Raw genomic sequence first — 6706 nt, 5'->3', positions numbered from 1 at the left:
CTGGCAACAGAGCGAGACTCTGTCTCAAAAAATAAAATAAAATAGAATAAAAATAAAAGAAATTTCTTAGGCAGATAATGAGGGGAAGGATGTCCTCAGTAAGGTTTTCTTTTTAATCAAAAGCAGCCCCCAAAGCATTTCTTTTTCTAACAAAGAGCAGCCTGTAAAATCGAGCTGCAGACGCAGATAAGCAAGCTGGAAACTTGCACGGGTGAATGCTGGCAGCTGTGCCGACAGGAAAATGCTACCTGGGGGCCAAAATGTCATGTTCAACTTTTCTTCCCTTTTCTTTGTCAACCACATGTACAGTAAGGAACAGACAACATGGCGCCGGCCAGATAGAGACGCCATCTGCATAATAAAAGATTAGGGTGGAATGGCCAGCTTTTTCACGCACCATGCAGACGTCACACCTGGCCCAACCAATCGCTCAGGCCCTATGTAAATCAGACACCACCGTCTCAATTTCGTCTGTAAAACCCCGCCCCGCCCCCCCCCCCCCCCCCCCCGGCTTGCTTTTCACCACAAAACCGGAAGATGCACTCGGGAGCCTCTCTCTCTGCAGGAAAGAAAGCTCTTCTCTTCTCTTTCGCCTGTTTAACCTCCACTCTTAAACTCACTTCTTGTGTGTCCGTGTCTTCAATTTCCCTGGCGTGAGACAAGAAACCTCGGGTATTTGCCCCAGATAGTGACGCCGCTTCAGCAGAACCTCAGCTTTGACTCTGAGTGAGATGGGAGCCATTGGAGAGCTCTGAGTCCAGCCGTGACCTGATGTGATTTGTAAATGATCCCTCAGGTTGCTGTGTTGAGAAGGCGGAGAGGGTGCAGGTGGGGGCAGGGGCAAAAACAGGGACCTTCCCCCCCCCCCCCCCCGTTGGGATGACCTACTCTCTGAAGCTTTCCTAGCCCCTCCTCCCCTCAGGTGGAGCTGACCTCTTCCTCTGTTGTTCTCTAGGCTTCCACAACATTTCCCGTAATTTAAACACTGACCGTTTACTTGTCTGTCTTCCTCTAGGTCAATATATCCACAACACCTGACCCAGAACAGGTGCTTGGCAAAGTATGTTTCCAGCATGTTCGATACAATTGAAATTACAGCTAGAACCCAGTATGCTTGTCAATGATCTTTTTTAAAAATTTATTTATTTTTTACAGACAGGGTCTTGTTTTGTTACCAGGCTGGTACAGTGGTGCCATCATAGCTCATTGTAACCTTGAACCCTCTTGAGGCTCAAGAGATCCTCCTGCCTCAGCCTCCCGAGTAACTAGGACTACAGACCATGCCACTATGAAGAGCAAATTTTAAAATCTTTTGTAGAGACAGGGTTTCGCTATATTTCCAAGCTGGTCTAGACACCCTGGCATCAAGCAACCCTCCCGCCGTGGCTTCCCAAAGTGCTGGGATTATGAGCATGTGCCACCACGCCTGGCCAGGGATCCTTAACTGCAGGAAACAGAAACCAACTCTGGTTGTCTTTAAATAAAAAAGAAAACTTGGGAGATGCCCAGAACCCACAGGAAGTTTGGAGAACTAGGTCTGGACAAAGAACAGGAAGCAGCAGAGAGGTTCTTGGCAGTCAGGCTGTGTGGCTGTGGTGCAGAAGTCAACTGCCTCTCCCACCTTGTTTCAAAGTCCTGGGAAGGGCTCGGACTGGAAGGGCTGAGGTCAGGTGTCGACGCTTTGGTCTCACTGGGGCAGGGAGAGGAAGAACTGGGGCAGGGAAAACCTTCAGAGACCCCTTTGGCTTCCATGATGGGAGGGCAAGGCTCCCTGATTTTGTGTCTCACCAAGACTGTGCTGGCAGGAGGCAGGCAATGGGAAGCAAGAGCAGAGAGCTGTGAGGGGGCCCAGTGCCAGCAAATGTCCATGACAATTTCCCAGGGCTGGAAAAGCACAGAGGCAACGAGCTGGGAACTGGGAACTGGGCACTGTACAGGAGATGAGTCTTCCTTGTCTTTACATCCCCAGGGCTTAGCATAGCACCTAGTACTCAGATGCTCATCTGATGCTTATCCCATGAGTGGATGGATGGATGGAGGGATGAGCTACAAAAACCCAAGGGCTGTGAGTATTACTCCTTCCTTCCTTCCTTCCTTCCTTCCTTCCCTCCTTCCTTCCTTCCTTCCTTCCTTCCTTCCTTCCTTTCTTCCTTCCTTCCTTCCGAGCCAGAGTCTTTCCATGTAACCCAGGCTGGAGTGCAGTAGCATGATCCTGGCTCACTGCAACCTTTGCCTCCTGGGCTCAAACAATCCTCCCACCTCAGCCTCCTGGGTAGCTGTGACTACAGGCACATACCACCATGCTCAGCTAATTTTTTTTTTTTTTTTTAATTTTTAGTAGAGGCAGGGTCTCACTGTATTGCCCAGGCTGAACATTTCTAGACACATTGATTTTATGAATCAAAAGGGGATGAGATGGCAGCAGCCTCAATGAAGAGATGATTGCAAAAAAGAAAAAAAGACTTACCTCAGGGGACAAATTGTAGCACTGTTTCCAAAGGCCCCATTCATCTAGCTCTGAGAAGGATTAACATTTATTTAAATAAATTGGCCCCATGCAGTTTGGGCTGATTATGTTGGACACACTGGAGGGACTGGGCAGCGGGAGGTGGGCCAGCCTCCAGATTCTCTCAGGAAGCCATGGATCTGGCCCTGACATCCCATCCAGGAGTGGGCTCCAGCAGTCTGGGGAAGAACCAAGCAGGACGTTTTGACTACACGTGCCAAGAAGCCAGCATCTTCCAAGGAAATCCGCTGGGCTGGGCACCAAGGAGTGTCACAATCCATGCATAGTGAGTTGAGGGGTTGGCCTTAGAACCTGCCTGGAGGTCATACAGCCCAGAGGTTTCCAAATGTGCTCTTGGAGCCTGTGAAGTCACAGAAGCGTCACAGGTGCATCCAGAAGTGAAAATAAGGAGGCAACCCCTGAGCTCCTCATCCCAGTTGCCTTCTACCAGAGCAGCAACACACTTTCAGGTTTTTCAAGGGAGATTCTTTTGAATAAAGAGTTCTGTGGGCCAGGTGCACGTGTAATCCCAGTACGCTGGGGAGGCCAAGGTGGGAGGATCACTTGAGACCAGCCTGGGCAACACAGGAAGACCTCGTCTCGAAAGAAAAGAGAGAGAGAGAGAGAGAGAGAGGAGAAAAGAGTTCTGTGTACAAAAGAAAAAAAAAAGTTTGGGATCTACTTCAGTGTTTTCAGGAATATAGATGGGAAGGACACAGAATTACTAGTTATATGACCTTATTGCGGCTTGGTTTCCCCACCTATAAAATGTGGATAACATCAGAGGATTGTAGGCTGGTGCGGTGGCTCATGCCTGTAATCCCAGCACTTTGGGAGGCTGAGGCAGGCGGATCACCTGAGGTCGGGAGTTTGAGACCAGTCTGACCAACATGGAGAAACCCCATCTCTACTAAAAATACAAAATTAGTAGGGCATGGTGGGTGGCGCGTGCCTGTAATCCCAGCTACTTGGGAGGCTGAGGCAGGAGAATAGCTTGAACCCAGGAGGCAGAGGTTGCGGTGAGCCAAGATCACCCCGCTGCACTCCAGCTTGGGCAACAAGAGTGAAACTCCATCTAAAAAAACAAAAACAAAAACACTCAGAGGATTGTGGTGAGATTAAATGGGATAATGTATGTGGCGGGATATTATTTTGAGACACTCATCGATGTTCGTTTTTCTCCCTGTATTTTCCCATTTCCTTTCCCGCATTCAAGCAGCATTGGGGGCAGGGGCAGAGTAAGGAGTACCCTAAAACTCTTTCTTAAAGGCCTGAACCCTTAGGGAACTGAGCTGTGTCTAGAAGCGAGAAAAAGTGAAGAGAAGATTCGTGCAAATGCTCAAGGCACCTTGGCCAGAAGTAGAGGGGAGACTAGACCCCACACTCCTCTAGAACCAGCAGGGTCTCCCGTCCCAGAAAGGACTGACAGATGGCAAGAGATCTGTGGCCCTGGAGCGGTTCTCGGGGAGGTAGTGAGATCCTCTAGGCTGACCACGTTGAAGTAACAAGAAAACATTGGCCCTGAAGGGGCTCTGGGGGTGCAGCAAGGACAGCGTCAGAGTGATGGATGGTTTTCTGAGGACCAAATCCTACCATGTGATGTTGCACAAAGACCTCAGAACTAGGACATAAATCCTGGAAGAAATTACATATTTAGGTCAGGTGGGGTGGTAATCCTAGTGGCATCTGAGGCAGGTGGATTGTTTGGGCCTAGGAGTTTGAGACCAGCCTGAGCAAGATGGTGAAACCCCATCTCTACTAAAAATACAAAAATGAGCTGGGTACAGTGGCATGAACCTGTTGTCCCAGCTACTCGGGAGGCTGAGGCTGGAGAAATGCTTGAACCCTGGAGATGGAGGTTGCAGTGAGCCGAAATGGAACCACTGCACTCCAGCCTGGGCGACAGAGTGAGATCCTGTCTCCAAAAAATAAAGAAAGAAAGAAGTTACATATTTTTCCCCACCAGCCTAATGGTAAAGGAACTCCCAATCAGAAATGGTGCACAGGTACAGAAAAACAAGAAAGTTGTTCTGCTTGCCCACTGGAGCTGTCCGGGCACTAAGCGAAGGCCTGCCATATGTGTCTAAGGCCTGGAGCCAGCCCAGAGGCTGCAACTGCATCACTCAGCCCTCTCCCTGCTCGTCTCTGTGCCTCTTCAGTCCAATGCTTCCTCCTTCCTAGGCCCCATCTGTTCTGCAGTTTTCTCTCAACCTGGCTTCCTGGGAAGGGCTGCAGCCATGTTTGAGGAGCCCAGTAAAACACCCCCAAGGGCTGTTGCCTTCTTCCTCTGGGCTAACTGAATTCTTGCAGGGGCTGGGAAGAGGTGGATGGGAGGACAGGGCAGGCTGATCTGGAGAGTTTGGCTTCCTGGGCCCCAGCCCAGCCCTCGGCAGAGCAACGTGACCTGATCCCACACTTGGCCAAGGCAGCTGCAGACATTTGCAAAGTGACAAAAGGAGAGGAGGGACCTAAGAAGAAAACAGCATTTGCACAGCACATGGAAGTGCCTGGAAATGTTTTCTGGACACATTATTCTTCTATAGGGTGATTTTCAAGGCCAACCAAGCCTGGAGACTAAAGCTTCCAGAGGTGACTCACTGGCCCAATGTGGCCACAGTGGCTTCCTCTCTGCAGTGTGTGTGTGAGTGAAACCGCCTTTGCAAAGATTGTAACATTGAGAAAATTATGACAGTGAAAGAGATCTAATCTAACCCACCCCCATCTTGCATTTGCCTTAATCATTCCTGGGCTTAGGCTAAGCTAACTTTGGGAGACATTTAGATTATAGTTTATTTGTTTGTTTGTTTGTTTATTTATTTAGAGGCAGGATGTCTCTCTGTTGCCCAGGCTGGGGTCCAGTGGTGCGATCTCAGCTCACTGCAATCTCCGCCTCCCAGGTTCAAGTGATTCTCATGCCTCAGCCTCCCAAGTAGCTGAGACAGGTCCATGCCACTACACTCGGCTAATTTTATTGCATTTTTAGTAGAGATGGAGTTTGCCCTGTTGCCCAGCTGGTCTCAAATTCCTGGCCTCAAGTGATCCACCCACCTTGGCCTCCGAGTGTGATGGGATTACAGGCATGAACTACAGCACCCTGCCAAGGTTATAGTTTAAATTATACTAGGCCTTCCCCAAAAGTCAACTGCCTTTTAAAGCTGATGAAGGGCCATTAGACTAGGGGGAGAAGAGGAACCTGATTTCTGATAAGGCGTAGCCATTATTCCAGAGGGATCCTGCAGATAACATCACTATTGTAGACTGACATTTTGAGATATCTTTTCAGATATTTTTTGCATGTCTGACACCCATGGCTCCACCTGGACCTGAAGGCTCCTGTGACCCCACCCAGGAGTGACTCAGTTCAAGACAACAGCTTTGACCGCCCCCCCTGATTTCATCTCCACTGCAACCAATCAGCAGCAAGCACCCATTGCCTGGCCACCCCCACCCCTTACCCAAACTGCTTTTGAGCCTTGGAGGAGACTGATTTGAGTGATAACTCCGTCTCCTGTGTGGCGTGGCTGGCTACAAGTCAATTAAATTCTTTCCTTACTGCTATGGTATGTTCTTTATTTGTGCAACAGGAAGGAAGAATCTATCGGTTACATAAGCATGTGTGTATATGAGTATATGTATGTATTGTGTGTGTGTGAATGTATGTGTGTATATAGTATGTGTTTGTCTATGTGTGTATAGGAACGTGTGTGTGTGTGTGTCCATTTCAGGACGGGGCTCTCCCTAGATCTTTAGAGCCGGTAGGATATCATTTAGCAATACCCCAAATCCAATCACTCCTTTTTAGAGATGTTAAAACCAAGGCCCAAGGGACACGACCTGCCTGAAATCGCACCTTTCTCCAGTGACAAAGGAGGAAGTGGCCTGGGAGTCAGAAATGGTCTCACTTGCACCCCAACTCTTGGCCCTTCTTGCTTGGTAGAGGTCATTCTCTCTTGACAGCACAGCCGCTTGATGAAAATAGAGCAGTTAGCACGTCCAGCACTAGCCCGCTCTGGGCCAAGCCCTGTGCTCTGTACCTGACATAGGTTATGTCATTCAATGTACCCCTCACAGTGATCTCTCAAAATAGACATTTGGATGTACATTTCACAGAGGTGGAAACCGAAGCTGGCCGGGTGAGTTTCATTTCCCACAGCCTGCTTACTTGTTCTATTTATGTAGCCATGATTGACATTTTTGAGG

The 6706-nt window shown here is 49.0% G+C and overlaps 1 long non-coding RNA gene across 1 annotated transcript; it reads left to right on the top strand.

The window, feature by feature from the left end:
- The first annotated feature begins 529 nt into the window (after positions 1-529).
- On the top strand, positions 530-6056 carry LOC111520814. The gene is made up of 4 exons (XR_002724765.3): positions 530-828; positions 1016-1060; positions 1970-2065; positions 5790-6056. It is a non-coding gene; the product is annotated as an uncharacterized LOC111520814 (long non-coding RNA).
- The last annotated feature ends 650 nt before the right edge of the window (positions 6057-6706 follow it).

Source organism: Piliocolobus tephrosceles, chromosome 16, assembly GCF_002776525.5.
Source record: "Piliocolobus tephrosceles isolate RC106 chromosome 16, ASM277652v3, whole genome shotgun sequence".
Classification (NCBI taxonomy): domain Eukaryota; kingdom Metazoa; phylum Chordata; class Mammalia; order Primates; family Cercopithecidae; genus Piliocolobus; species Piliocolobus tephrosceles.
The sequence above is the reverse complement of the archived record's forward strand: the minus strand, read 5'-3'. Positions and strand labels throughout refer to the sequence as shown.